The sequence below is a fragment of the Vulpes vulpes genome, chromosome 5 (assembly GCF_048418805.1).
Source record: "Vulpes vulpes isolate BD-2025 chromosome 5, VulVul3, whole genome shotgun sequence".
NCBI lineage: Eukaryota > Metazoa > Chordata > Mammalia > Carnivora > Canidae > Vulpes > Vulpes vulpes.
In genome coordinates, this window is record NC_132784.1 from 99903482 (window position 1) to 99919336 (window position 15855).

The 15855-nt window shown below is 34.2% G+C and overlaps 1 non-coding gene across 1 annotated transcript; it reads right to left on the reverse strand.

The window, feature by feature from the left end:
- Window positions 1-1159: 1159 nt before the first annotated feature.
- On the reverse strand, window positions 1160-1266 carry LOC112914614 (U6 spliceosomal RNA). Its single transcript, XR_003233890.1, has one exon. It is a non-coding gene; the product is annotated as a U6 spliceosomal RNA (small nuclear RNA).
- Between the last annotated feature and the right edge of the window lie 14589 nt (window positions 1267-15855).

A 15855-nucleotide genomic window follows, 5' to 3' on the forward strand; every position in this document is an offset into this window, starting at 1 on the left:
ATAATATATTAAATATTTTGAGAGAAAATAACTGTCAACTCAGAATTCTGTACTAAAGCTTCTTTTGTTCTATGGTACATAGTATTTTCTCTTTGGCTGTTCAAAAAGTGTTTCACTGTCTTTGTTGGCGTACAGTTTTCATGATAAATATTTAAATGTAGATTTCCTGGTTTTGTTTTTTATTTGTTTGCTTGTTTGTTTAAAAGTATGATGCTTGGGGACGTGTGGGTGGCTCAGCAGTTTAGTGCCTGCCTTCGGCTCAGGGCATGATCCTGGAATTCTGGGATGGAGTCCCCTGTCGGGCTCCCTGCATGGAGCCTGCTTCTCCCTCTGCCTATGTCTCTGCTTCTCTCTGTGTCTCTCATGAATAAATAAATAAAATCTTAAAAATAAATAAATAAAAGTATGATGCTTGGAATTGATTCATCATTTTAAATCTTCCATTTTTGAATTTTGCGCTTATTATAATTCTATATACCATTGATTACATACCGAAGGTATAATTCTATATATACTATTCTACTTAAATTCCTTGTAAAATGTTGGAGATATATATATATATATATATATATATATATATATATATCCAAATTGTATCCACATTGTACCTATATATTGTATCCATATATAGACATATATATTAGTCTAATATTAGTCTGTATTAGTCAAATATACATATATATTAGTCTCCTGTACATTTTGTGTCTCTTATAATTTTCTTGTTAAAATATTCTCCAACTCACTTTTCTATGCTGCTACATAATCTCATCAACTTTATCTTCCAATTCCTTTATCTTCTACTCATCTCTTCAAATCTGCCCTTCCCACTTTTTTATTATCGTTATTATATTTTTAATTTCTAAATTAAACCAAATCTTTATTGGATTCTATTTAAAAATCTACCTAGTCAATTTTTTGATGATTTCTAATGTTTTTCTCATATAAGTATATGAGAAAATATAGATGTTTCGCCTTTAAAAAGTTTAACTTACATATTTTTCCTTCTGTATCTATCATTTCCAAATCTCCCACCCTAGCAGATATGAGTGCTATATATACGAATTATTTGTGGCTCAGATTTCATGTCTTTTATTTCATCCACCAGAGTCTCAATTACTTCAAATTAATATTACCTGTTGTTTGGGTTGTTTTTGTTTATTTAAATATTGAACACTTCCCAAATTTGTGTGTCATCCTTGCACAGGGTCCACGTTAATCTTCTCTGCATTATTCTAGTTTTAATCTATGTGCTGCTGAAGAAAGCACATGATCTTTTTTTTAAGTGTTGTATTACACCTAGTATTAGGAATTATTGATCCATGTCCATACTCATTCAAGCTTGTGGTTAGAAATTATTGTGGTCATTTCTCTCTCTGTCTCTCTCTCTTTCATTTGTTCTCCCCATTTAATCTAAATCCAAAGTCAATAAAAACATCAAAGTTAGGGTTTTTTTCCCCAATTTGCATGCTTATGAAATCACTCTTGATAGTGTTATATTTATATGGGATCTCTTCCTTTTATTTTTTTAAGATTTCATTTATTTGAGAGAAAGAGAGGAGAGAGAGAGAGAGCACAAGCAGAGGGAAGGGCAGAGGGAGAGGGACAAGCAGACTCCAGCTGAGCAGGGAGCCCAAGGCTCCATCCCAGGACTCTGAGATCATGAACTGAGCCAAAAGCAAATGCTTAACTGACTGAGCCACCCAAGCACCCATGGGGTCTTTTTGTAACTTCCATTCATAATCAGTTTCCAGTCTCTATCCCTTCTATGCCCCTTACAGTATATTTAAATTTGTGTTACTTTTCAGTAGGATCTGACAAATTCCCTGGAAGCAAAGGCTGACTTTGTTAATTGCATTTTCACATACTTCACAGATACTTCACATCATTGCTGGCCTCTAAATTTTCTCTCCACAGGTTCTCAGGAATAATTTTGTAATTAATGTTTTAGCATTAGAAGTATTCAATACTCACAGGAGTTTATCTTCTCAAGTAGTGTTCTCTAGCCTAGAAACAGAACACTTCATTTAATGAATGCACTTTAATATCTTCATTTCATTTGGTCAAGCTCTGAAATACAATGTGTTTTGGATATATGTGTGTGTATGTGTTTGCCATTACAAAATATGTATAGATTGTATATACTATAGAAGATAAATCTACACTCATTTTATCACTTTTTTATTTTTATTTTTTTTTTAATTTTTTTTTTCTCATTAAACTTTTGTTTTAATGGGTCTCAAAATTCTGTGACAGATTTTTGGTCAAGTTGTTTCCATTAAAAAGTACTGATTTTAAAAACTAATAACTTAAAACTGCCACACACGCACAAAAAAAAAAAAAAAACAACAAATGGTCCACAAAACATTCTCCTTTCCTTCTGAAGGTTTTACAATGCATTGTTATCATTAACCAGTCTTTTACTATTAAACTTAAATGGCCAATTGACACAAACAGTTCTGAGACCGTTCTTCCACCACTGATTAAGACTGGGGTGGCAGGTATTGGGGATAATATTCATTTAGCCTTCTGAGCTTTCTGGGCAGACTTGGTGACTTTGCCAGCTCCAGCTGCCTTCTTGTCCACTGCTTTGATGACACCCACAGCAACCGTCTGTCTCATGTCACGAACAGCAAAACGACCCAGAGGAGGATAGTCAGAGAAACTCTCAACACACATAGGTTTGCCAGGAACCATATCAACAATGGCAGCATCCCCAGATTTCAAGAACTTGGGACCATCTTCCAGCTTCTTTCCAGAAGGACGATCTATCTTTTCCTTCAGCTCAGCAAACTTGTAAGCAATGTGAGCTGTGTGACAATCCAGCACAGGTGCATATCCAGCACTGATTTGGCCTGGATGGTTCAGGATAATCACCTGAGCTGTGAAGCCAGCTGCTTCCATTGGTGGGTCATTTTTGCTGTCACCAGCCACGTTGCCACGACGAACATCTTTGACAGATACGTTCTTGACATTGAAGCCCACATTGTCCCCAGGAAGAGCCTCACTCAAAGCTTCATGGTGCATTTCACCAGACTTTACTTCAGTTGTAACATTGACTGGAGCAAAGGTGACCACAATACCAGGCTTAAGAACACCAGTCTCCACTCGACCCCCTGGGACAGTACCAATACCACCAATTTTGTAGACGTCTTGGAGAAGCAGACGCAAGGGCTTATCAGTTGGACGAGTTGGTGGCAGAATGCAATCCAGGGCTTCAAGCAGTGTGGTTCCACTGGCATTCCCATCTTTCCGGGTGACTTTCCATCCCTTGAACCAAGGCATGTTAGCACTTGGCTCCAGCAGGTTGTCACCATTCCAACCAGAAATTGGCACAAATGCTACTGTGTCAGGGTTGTAGCCAATTTTCTTAATGTAGGTGCTGACTTCCTTAAAGATTTCCTCGTATCTCTTCTGGGTGTAGGGTGGCTCAGTGGAATCCATTTTGTTAACACCAACAATTAGTTGTTTTACACCCAGTGTGTAAGCCAGAAGGGCATGCTCACGGGTCTGCCCATTCTTGGAGACACCTGCTTCAAATTCACCAACACCAGCAGCAACAATCAGGACAGCACAGTCAGCCTGAGATGTGCCTGTAATCATGTTTTTGATAAAGTCTCTGTGTCCTGGGGCATCAATGATGGTCACATAATACTTGCTGGTCTCGAATTTCCACAGGGAGATATCAATGGTGATACCACGTTCACGTTCAGCTTTCAGTTTATCCAAAACCCAGGCATACTTGAAAGAGCCTTTTCCCATCTCAGCAGCCTCCTTCTCAAATTTCTCGATAGTTCTTTTGTCGATCCCACCACATTTGTAGATAAGATGGCCAGTAGTGGTAGACTTGCCCGAATCTACGTGTCCAATGACGACGATGTTGATGTGAGTCTTCTCCTTTCCCATTTTGGTTTAGGTTTAGCGGTGGTTTTCACGACACCTGTGTTCTGGCGGCAAACCCGTTGCGAAAAAGTTATCACTTTTTTAAATGAAGATTAAAATTGTCTTCATATCTATCCTGCACATTTCTTCCCAAGTTTATTTTTAAAGACTTTATAATTTTATTGCTATAGTGTGATATTATCTTCAATTAAAATGTGATGCAGTTATTTTTTATCATGTTTGTAACAGCCATAGAATGCATGTGGCTAACTGGCTCATAATTATTCTTCAAGGACAATGTCCATCCTCTCCTGTGGACATGAGTCTGGGAGTATTCATGAGACCTATGCTGAGTGAATCACAATGTTTGATTCCTTTGATTCCAGTCTTATATCCTACTGGGTAATTTGACATAAGTCTAACCAAAATCTTTAGGATATTTTTAATTGCATCTCTGAATGAATTGGATCTAAGGGTATAAACATGCCTGTTCCTACCAGCATCTGGGTCTCACACCACATGGAAGTCTCTCAGAAAATAAAATAAAATATATAAATAAAAGAGAATGATATGTGAGAGATATAGATTTCTATGATGATCATCTCTTTGACAAATTCTACCCTGATTCTTCCTGAAGTTCAGTTAATGTACCTTCACAAAATATGTATTTATTATCCCAATTTGCCTAAGCCAATGTAAATTGTGGTTTCTATTGCTTGGAGACAGGTATGTTGGATATATTTGTGTCTTTTTTAGAAAATCCTCAATTTGGTAATAATAATAAAAATAAAATAAACTTTGATCCCAAGTCTATGCACATAGATTCATTGTTCTCCTAACAATAAGAATTGTCAATAATGTGTGTAATGTTTGACATCATTTATCCCTTTATTGCCAGTTAACCCTTTGTTGCCTCTTGGTCCAAATTTACCTTGTTTTTCCCTGCTTTGCAATGATGGTAGGAGACCTTGTGACCATTTCTTTTGCAAGCTGGCACGATGTTGAACTCTGCCAGTATAGGGTACAGGAAGAACACTGAAAGACAGCTGAAAAAGGGCTTCTTTTCCTAGTTCCATCATTTGTCACCAATTTTCTATCTTTTTAGAAAAATTATATCATTTACTAGTACTTTAAAATCTTTGCTAACTTAAAAATCTGATTTATCTATGGTCCAGCTTCTATTATTTACTTTTTATCTTGATAAGGGTCATGTGTTCCTGAATTTTTGTATGTCTGATGATTTTTAAAAAATGTTTACCTGACATTTGCATCATAGCATCATAGAGATTTCTTCGGATGATATCTTTCCTCACTGGAGAATGACTGATTGCCTCTATCTGTCAGAAATGGAGCCAAGGCAGGGCTGGGTTTCAATTTTGGTTAAGAATTTCTCCACCTTTGATTTATTCCCTTTCTTTAAATATGACTCTCCTGGGTTTTTGCCTAAGAACAAGATGGATCTCTAGCTCCAGAGCCCTAAAAGACTCTTCAAGGTTGGCCCTTGAACAATTGCTAAATTAATTTTTCATTCTTTATTCCTGCAGCTTGAAATGTTGGCAGATGTCTTGAGGGACTGTTTGGTCACATGTCTGAGGCAGACACCTCCTTTGGGTATATTTGTCTCCCAAGCACTATAAGAGTACAGAGAGTTCATGCTGATTTACCAGACTAGTACCCCAGAAATTAGTCAGAATATGTGGAAAGGCACAGTTGCATCTGAGGTTCCCTGAGTCTCCAGTCCAACATAGCACTCCTGTTGCCAGTGTCTTTTTCCAACAGTGTTTATCCCTCTTGTGGGCAAATTGGAATCTCAGCTTCTGTGCAGAATCAAATTCATCCTAGGGGAGAAACAGGCCACCTGGGAAGGACTTTTCTCCACAGATTTGATGTGCAATATAAAATTTTTATAATTTACCTGACTTGCCTTATTAATTTTTGTGGGGTGTGGAATCTTAACAAACTGCCACAACCCACCTGAAAGTGCAAGTTTTTACTTTTCTTTAGTAACATATATTTTCACTTAATAAAACTCACTATATCTAGATAGATGCTTTCAGGAATTCTGGCAATTATAAATGATTCTCTGACCATCAAAGCAAGTGAGATTTCCTTTACCTTAACATATTTCCCTACACCTCACTGAAGACAATCCTCTTGGTATGTGTTGATTTAGTTTTTCCCTTAGATTAGGGATAATTTTGTTTTTTTTTTTATCTAATTTCTTTCCTGAGTGCCATCAACCTTTGTTTCACAACTCTCAGGATTTGTTTTTTGTTTTGTTTTGTTTTTTTGCTATATTTCTATTTCAAGTTTTTGAATTGACTTTTGGTATCCTGTTATATTTTTCATTGCTTACTTATTATAATTAATTAATTTTGAAATATTGTGCTATAAATGTTCCCTCTTTGTGGTTGGACTTTTGGGAAGTGTTTTGATTAGATAATTAATATTGATTATCTCCTGTTTTACTCTTGTTATTTCTTTTTATGGATGATGCCTGCCTTTCTCCCCCATTCATTTTAATTTGAGCTGATTTTTTTCTGGACCAACAATTACAAATATTTCAAAGAGAAGTCAACAATCTAAATACTCTTTCCTAAAAATATAAATAAATAAATAAATAAATAAATAAATAAATAAATAAATAAATATTAAAAAAAAATACTCTTTCCTGTTGGTAGCAAACATAGTTTCTTAAATATACGGCACTTTTTTTTGATAGAGAAGTTTTGGTAAATCTGATTTTGTAATGAGACTTACTTTTCACCCTCTGATTTTTTTTTTCTTCATCATTAAGCCTCTGCTATGTTCCTCTTCTAAGTGTCTTTCCTCTCCTTCCAAAATTATATCTTCTTAAAAAATAATTATATCTTCTAAACACTATTGTGATTGTGAACACACCAGACTATGCCTTTAGATTCCTTAGTAGTCAGTGCTCTGGTCCACTGCTTCTTAGACCATTTCTCAATATTTCCTCTCTGAAGGTTAAAACTTTTGCCTCTGCAGGTGATATTACTCATTTTATCCACTATTGAGACTCTGCTACATTTTCCTTACATTCACTTAATTTTTACCTGTCTCTGTGTAGTGACGTGGAATTAGGAATAGGCACTGCTGTTTTCGAATATTGACATATATTGTAATAGGTTCCCCAGAGAAACAGAGCTGATAGGTGATATATATATATGTACATATATATATACACACACAAATATATTTACACATATATTGTATGTATGAATATATATATACTTATATATGATATGTATGATATATACTTATATTTGATGTATATGATATATACTTATATATACACATATATATGATATATACTTATATACACACATATATATGATATATACTTATATTTATATATTTCCTGAAGAATTGAGAACTAGGGGAGCTGCTGATATAAGCCCTAGAACCCTAAGGCCTGAGAACCAAGTATCCCAATGCCAGAGGGCAAGAGAAGAATCCTAGCTCAAGGAGAGAGAGAAAATTCATCTTCCTCTGTCTTTCTGGTCTTTTGAGATCCTCACAGATTGGATGATCCTTATCTCACTTTGGTGAAGGAAGATTTTCTTTACTTAGTATATTGTTTCAAATGTTAACCTTTTCTGGAAACATCTTCACAGATACATTATTTTATGAGCTTTCTGGCCATCCTTTAGCCCATTTGACACATAAAATGAACTATCACATATAGGCAAATAAAAAAAATTGAAGAAGCTACCTAGCTTTGATTAGGTACGATATTTAGAAGAGGTAGGAGTTTTTTTTTTAAACAAATTTCATATTTCTGACCTACTTCTTTAATTTTATTTGAATGCTTGGCAATTTAGATGTTTTCTTGAGGAAGCCAATCCTTCCCTCATTTCTGCTTTTCCCTTTCCTAGTATTTAATCAATATTCATGATGTTCTGGCTACCCTGAACTTTTTCAATCTCCAAAATATATAAATCCAGTGTAGCCTCAAAACCTTGATTTATCTTGTTCTCTTTACCTGAATGTTCATACTTTAGATTTTATATATACTTAAATCCTTATTATCTGAATGTCTATTCATATTTTACCCAGAATTTTGGGGACATTCTAGTCAAAGTAGCCCCCACTCCTCAGTGAAACAATCATTCCTTTGTTATAACTACCATACCACCTTTTTTTCATAATGCTTTTTACTATTTGAAAATGTATTATGTATATATTTGTTCACATATTTGTAGCTGCCTTCTCCAGTAGCATGTTACTTAAGAACAGATATTATATTTATTATTATTGTATTTTCACCACTAGAATCAGGCCTATACGCAGTAGGTATGTGATATATATTTGTTGAACAAATAGTTTTGTCAGATTCAGTTTGACTTTTTTTTTTTTTTGCCTAGTTGTAAATAGTAGTACTCTGAGCAAAATCCAATATTTTGCCAGAAAACAGTGTCAACTCTGTATTCCATTTTGATTTATCACATCAGGAGTGTTCTCTGTTCTGGAAGTAGGATTACTGGATCAAATTGAAACTTTGAATTATGATTCAATTTATAGTTTTTGTATAGACATCATCTGAAAGTTATTTAAACTTCTGTCATTATCAATAAAGAAGCATTTTATGTCATTCTGACCTATGTATAAGTTCAGAGGGAGACTTCCCTGCTGAAAAGCATTTCTTGTGATGTAGGCTTTCTAAGTTTCTCTGCATGATTTCTCTCTATGCACAACTTTCACTCTGCAGGGAATATTATTTACCCAATATTCTTTACTCTACCTCAAAGCTATAAGCACTTTCAAGAAGCTCACTAACAAGATATAAACATAACATTTATCATTTCACAAATGTTTTGCTTTTCTTTGAAACTCTTTTTTCTTAAACTTAAAGTCTACAACAAATCTTAGTCTTGAAAGGTCCATAACAAAGGAAAAGAAAACTAAAAATGAGAAAATTGCACAACACTCTGGGTACTCCTCCTTTGAGCTCTGTGGGGTTCTCAATTTTTCCAAGACATTTGAGCCAAAAGAAGAAGAAGCAATTTTGGCTGTTCCTTCTCTGAGCAGTATCCCTGGGGCAGAGTATATTAAATAATGAGAGAAAAAGAAAGAGAAAGAGAAAAAGAAAGAGAAAGAGAAAGGGAGCTCTCCATAGCAAGCTAAAATCTACTCCTGTCAGCGTGTATTTTTACTTGTCATTTCTGAGAGCAGCATTTCACAAGCATCTTTGTGCCACACTGTAGAGTCACTGTATACTACAGATAGTACAGGGTTAGGAAAATCAAAAATATATGCTATTAAAGGACAATAACATAGAAAATAAGTATTACTCAAGAAATTTAATAACAGGAAATGTAGAAAATGTACGTTGTTCAATAAACATCGAATTATTAGCCATTTGTATATGATCCCCCTAGCCAAACATTGTCAGAATTATTGGACAATGTATTTCATATATTAATTCAATATACATGCATTTCGTTGTAGTGTTACAGCTAATAAAAGAAATCTGAGAAGCCAGAAACACATAAAATATATCAGTTCCTTAGGAAATTAATTTAATATTAGTATTTGCACATATAAAAATATAATTAAAGAAATTAAAATTACCATTTGAATTATTCAAATATAAATAAAATGGCAATTTTTAAGACAAAATATTGGGACGCCTGGGTGGCTCAGTGGTTGAACGTCTGCCTTCAGCCCAGGGTGTTATCCTGGAGTCCCAGGATCGAGTCCCACGTTGGGCTCCCTTTATGGAGCCTGCTTCTCTCTCTACCTGTATCTCTGCCTCTCATTCTCTGTTCTCCCATGAATAAATAAGTAAAATCTTTAAAAAAAAAAAAAAGACAAAATACTGAATGCAACTGGAAAACATGATCATATCTTTCACTACAAAACATATTCCTGGATTTTTTTCACAGTATGCCTTCCTGGTTCTCTTAGTTTCAGTTAAGCTGTGGTACTTTCTGTTACTCTGTGCCTTCTGACCTCCTTGTATTAGTTCATGTTATTCCCTTTATCTTGAAGGTTGAAAGGTATCCACCACTTTTTTTTTCTTGACTAACTTAATAACCTGGCTGTAACAAGTGATTTATAAAACTAAAACAATATTTAGTGTTACATAAAAGGGTTGGAGACTATATAAAGTAATGAAATGTTGGATAGGATACTAAATGTCCTTTCATTCTTTCTGCTGAACTTAGCTGCCTAAAATGGGAACCCTGCATGGAGGATATTCAGCATGAGAGATATCCAGCCATGGTGGAGCCATGGTGGAGGCATAATGGAGCCATGATGGAGCCAGTATGAACCAAAAGATGTTTTTTTTTTTTTTTAAATAATAAAATCATGACTCTCATACAAATGTAAAGAGGAGCTCGCTTTTTTTTTAGAGGCAATTTTTTTCTCCCCTGGTTGTCTCTCCATAAGACAGAAATCACCTGTATATCTACGGAAAATAACTATTTTGTGTTTTATTAGTTATCTAACAACTTAAAAAATTATAAAACCATTCCCATCATGTCAAACTCAGGTAACCTGGAGAGTGTGCTATAGACCATGCATAGATTTCCATTAAAGCACCAATTTTCTCCTACAAATGTAAGAGTGATAGTATAAAAGATATCAGTTAACTCTGACATATTAAAGACAGGGTAAAACAGATTTCACAGAGGTTGTACAACACAAAATATTAGTATTTTTTACTCATAAGGATTAAAGAAAGCATAAATTATTAGGAAAGTTTAGGAGTTTTAATGGTGATATTGTGCATACCTTCTCTTATAGTTCTGATTTATTATATTTCATTTAACTTAGACCTGGATCACCAACTTGAGAAAGGTGGACAAGTGAATGCCATTTTTTTTTCGAAGAACAGATGAAGTGAGGAGATGACACAGGAAATCACTTAAATATTTAAGAATAAAAGAGGGTCATACCTTCATAGAAACCATTGGAAAATTCTCCTTTCGCCTGTGGTCTAGAGCACATGTACAGAGTTTTATAATACCCTCTTTTCTTTGGAATCATTGCCTCTGGTTTTGGCTTTAGTGGTGTTTGCCCAATCTGTTTGGTAGAGTTAGTCCAATTCTGAGTAAAAGTGGGGAGGCTGACTTCACATTTATTGTTTAATTGCCTCATAGCTCCTCATCACTTTGGCTGTAGAAGTCTGGCCTGAAGATGCCAATAGGGAAAGGAGATCACCATTCTCTCCAAATAACATCATTTTCTAAATGACTATTGACATTATGAAGCTATTCAAGCTAACCTATTAAAAACATAAAAAGGCAATTGAGTTAGCTTACTAACATTTACAGCAATATTCTATTCAGGAGATTGAGAAGCTGACTTCTCAGTATGCTAATGCACACCTCTGATGAGGAATACATGAATACTGAATTCATATGTTCAGCAAGAGCAAAGTGTATAGATTGGGTTCCTCACAGCACATAGTTAGAATTAATAACAAAAATAAAATTGTAGTCAAAAGAAAGATAGTTATTTCTACTTAGCCATGTGTATCCTCATTTCTAATATATTTTATCTGTATTATTCACACTATTTTATGTATTTTATCAGTTCCCATTAGTATGTCTTTTTTTTTTTTTTGGAAAGTAAGACTATCAATCAATACCACCTATAGTATAATTGCAATTACATAATACTATTTAAAGTGTGGTTTCTTGACTTAAGTAATACTGCATAAGATTCACTTTTTCCTTGTACATTGCATACAAATTCTTTAATAGGCTACAGAAGAAATGATTTTAAAATAATCATCTTTACTTATAAAATTTATTGTAATACTTTTCTTGAAAGAATAAAAATGCAATGCATTGTTTTCTTTTATCCCATTGTGATAACTCCATGGGTTGAGAGTCAGATTTATACAAAAACAGCATCTAATGAGATGCCTACATACACTAATATATTTGAATTATTAGGATAATGTCAGATTCAAACATTAAAAACATATTAATGTTATACAAACCATGTTTTTTTTTAATTCTGCTTCATCATATTTCTTTAAATTTTTGAAATCTGTTTTTCAAAGGATATTCTCTGAAGCTTTGAAAATTTATTTTTCAAAGACTTTTTATTTCTTTGGGGAAGAATGTCAGTATTGTATTCATTTGGACATGATGAAACAGTGCAGGGGTCTCTATATATAGAGTGACTTTTATGTACTTACGATTCTCCTAAGAGTGATATACCTGATAATTTTATTGCTTCCTCTTTTGTTTCTGAAATATATTATCTTTTTGAACCACAAGATATTTTGTCCATTGATGAATATAAAAGCAAAACTATTAATCTATTATGAGCCTGAATTTGGTTTAAGATTACCCATCAATAAAATATTATGAAAATAATTCTGTCAATTTGTTTTAAAAGATTTATTTATTTATTTTGAGAAATAGAGAGTGCTTGAGCAGGGGAAGGGGCATAGGGAGAGGGAAAGAAATCTCAAGCAGACACCCTACTAACTGTGGAACTCATTGTGGGGCTGGATCTCAGGACCCTGTGATCATGACATGAGCAGGAATCGAGAGTTGGGTGCCCAGCTAACTGAGCCACACAGGCACCGCTTGTCAATTGATTTTTATTAGAAGAGTCCCCTCTTCTATGAATGAAACAAAAGCAAATAAATGATCACATGATTTTTATCTGTGTATCTTTCTTAAGTAGGTATAAAGTAATTTTATAAATAATTGAAGAATGTGATTTATTTGATTATATTTTCATTTTATTAAGGCTTTTCCATTGTGTTATATCAAATTTTTAAAAACTTTTGTAAACAAAATGACAAAACATGCATTCTTTCTTCAATACTATTGTATTAATTATATTAGCTAAAGAGATAGTATGGGATTATAAAGAAAGTTTTTTTTTTTCAACATTAGGGCTTTCTCCAAAGATATTACTGAAACTTCAGATGTGGACTAAAAGACAAGCCTTGAAAATTAAATTATGACTTACTAGTTAGAAAATTCTAGATAGAGGTTTACCTCAAGAGATGTATGCATTTATATTTTAAGGGGGTTAAAGGCAAAAACTGCTGAGATATCACAGGGGTTCTAAAGCTTAGGAATATTAGTTTGATTTTTCCCCTAAAAATACAAATTTATATTCCAAAGGATAGGAACCCAGGATGCTTTCTTAAAAGAAAAAACCAAAAGTTTATTTATTTATTTGAGAGACGGCATGGGGAGGGGCAGAGGGAAAGAATCTCAAGTAGACTCCCTGCTGAGCCTGGAGCCCATCTCAGGGCCCAATTTCAGGACCCTGAGATCATGACCTGAGCTAAAATCAAGAGTCAGATGCTTAACTAACTGAGCCATTTAGGTGTCCCAAATCCTTTCCTTTCCAATTCCCAAGATAATTATTTACATTAGGAGCAAAAGATTCCTCTTCATCTTTAAGGAAAAGATCAGGGATAGCTGACCCATTCCTATATAATCCCCTAATTCTATATTTTCAAGGCTTCTTGCCTACAGCACAGACTCTAGTACATGTGGTTGATCTCTTGTTCTTGTCATGTTGTCCCAGAAGGGAAAATTGGGGCTTGGAGAACAAGCTTGGTTATTGGCTATAAGTAAATGAAAACCTGCCTTGTTCCAGAAACCATATGTTTGCATTCAGAATAATATTAATAAATACATATTTTAAAACTTAGCACACAGACTTTCTAAACAGATCATTAATTTAATGTATAATTGTTAGGGAATGCATGTTTGTGTGCCCTCCCTCCCCCCCCCCCAAAAAATTGCATACTAAAACTCCACCCCCACCCATGATGAAATAGTATTAGGTGACGGAGCCTTTGGGAGATAATTAGAATTAGATGAGTTTATGAAGATAGAGCTCTCAGGATGAAGATTATTGTCCTTATAATATTCATGATAGAGTTTGCTTCCTCTGCTCTGTTTATCATCACATGAGTATGCGATGAGAAGATGGTTATCTGCAAGCCAGAAGAGGGCTCTCACCAGAACCCAACTGTACTGGCACCCTGAATTTGTTTATAAGACAGCAAACTTTTGATATTATAACAGCCCAAACTGCCTAAGAAAATAGTTGTTAAATCCCTGGGGAAAATATTTCCAAGTTTCTAGTCAAGTCTTTAATATGTTAACACGAGCTTGTCTTTGAAACCACAACAAGAGCTTATATTTAAACACTTGTCAGATCTCAGAAAGAATATAGAAGAGCAGGCAAGACAAAGTTTATAATGCTTGCTTAAGGAAACCAGAGTTCTGTGACATTCATGAATTGATGAACAGTTTTTACATAGAATAGATAACTTTCAGAATTTCTAGAAAATGATAGAAATATTTTAAAATATTCACTAAACTGATAAAATTATGTCCAGAATCTCCAGTGTGCCTAAACTTCAACAAGCTTCTCATGGTTCATCATTGTTTCAAGGTCAGTTCCTTCAAGTGCCAACCTCAACAAGTCTCTCTTATTTCCCTCTCTGTGGGGAAGTAGGCAGTGCTCAACTCAAGATGATATCTGATGTTCTTACTGAGTTCTTTTTTTGTAAGGTGGAAACTGAATATTCTTTCCATTTGGCCACATACAAAAAGACAGAAAGGAAAGGTTAAATTGTAAATTGACTCATATAAACTCAGAAACAAATTAACCAACCGCCCTGGCTTGAGGAGGTGAATTTCCATAGAGAGATTTTACTATTGGCTAGCACAGCATGTTACCAGACAAATGAAACCCACGGAGTTAAGATTGAAGAAGTCTGTTTTGGGGATATTCCTTTGGAGTTTATATAGTACGTATTTGTTTTCATATAGGCAATTTTGAATTTCAACTGGTTTTAAGAAAGAAAGTCCAAAGGTTCCCTATAAATTTTTAAAAATCTCTATTTGAAAAGCCAATTTACTAAAGTAACTGTAGGAATGATAACACAAATTTTAAAAAATGGGGGTAAAGCCCCTTCAGATAAAAGTGTCCTTGGAAACCCAAAGATTATAGAAATCCATATTTGTGATTCAGAGGCCACTCTGTATGATATATTTTTTCTCAATGGGAGTATGATTCTTTAAATCTCATGTAAATATCTATAATCCAAACCATCTTTTCTGTAAATTCAATCTAATGCATTTTGTGAAGCTGCAAGACCTACAACTGTAATAACTAACTGAAAGACAACATAGCCTTCTCTGGAAACACTGCCAAAAACATAGGACATGCCATTGAATCTACGCTTTTAGTTCCAGGGGCAGTAGTATCTTCAAAGGAAGAAGCAATTGATTCATCCTAAGCAACCTCAGGCTAATTCTCTAATTAGGTGACAATTTAGATGCAGTGCATGCCCTGAGTACTATGTAGAGTATGAAGTACAGACTGGGGAAAATGCCCAACTGTGGTATTGGAAAGAGAGCAGATGGCCGGGAAAATAATTTTTACAATTATTTCAGAGTTTTCACTTTTAAGTCAATTTAGCATTATTATTTAAATTTAATTCTTAGAATTTTCATTTGGAAAACCATGCAAATATATTCCATTCTCTAAAATAATTTACCAAGGAGATCAGTAGACATGCAATCAAAGTTTCACCAAGGCATAAAATTAAAATAATTTTGCCTCTGTAGTCTGCTATATAAATGCAATGACTGTAGAATTGGAACTTTAAGACATTTAGCTTGTTTGAATGCATTGCTCGGTAAAAGAACTATGTGCATCATATGTACATTTATTTATCACTACAATATACCTGCTTCAAAAAGTATGTGCATCAGTTTGCATAGAAAACATTAAGAAGGAAATAGAAACAGTGTTTTTTAAAATTGAATTTGCAATCAGTCACAGCAGAAGATAAATTGTATTTTGAAAATAGTTTTCCAGATAATGGGACTAAAAATTCTCATAAATATTGATAACAGCACAGTATTACCAAATTTGTAATTTGTGAATATTAACTCATATTTCTGTTTGCTGTATGTAAAAGTTGTCCATTTTAATCAACATGTTAAT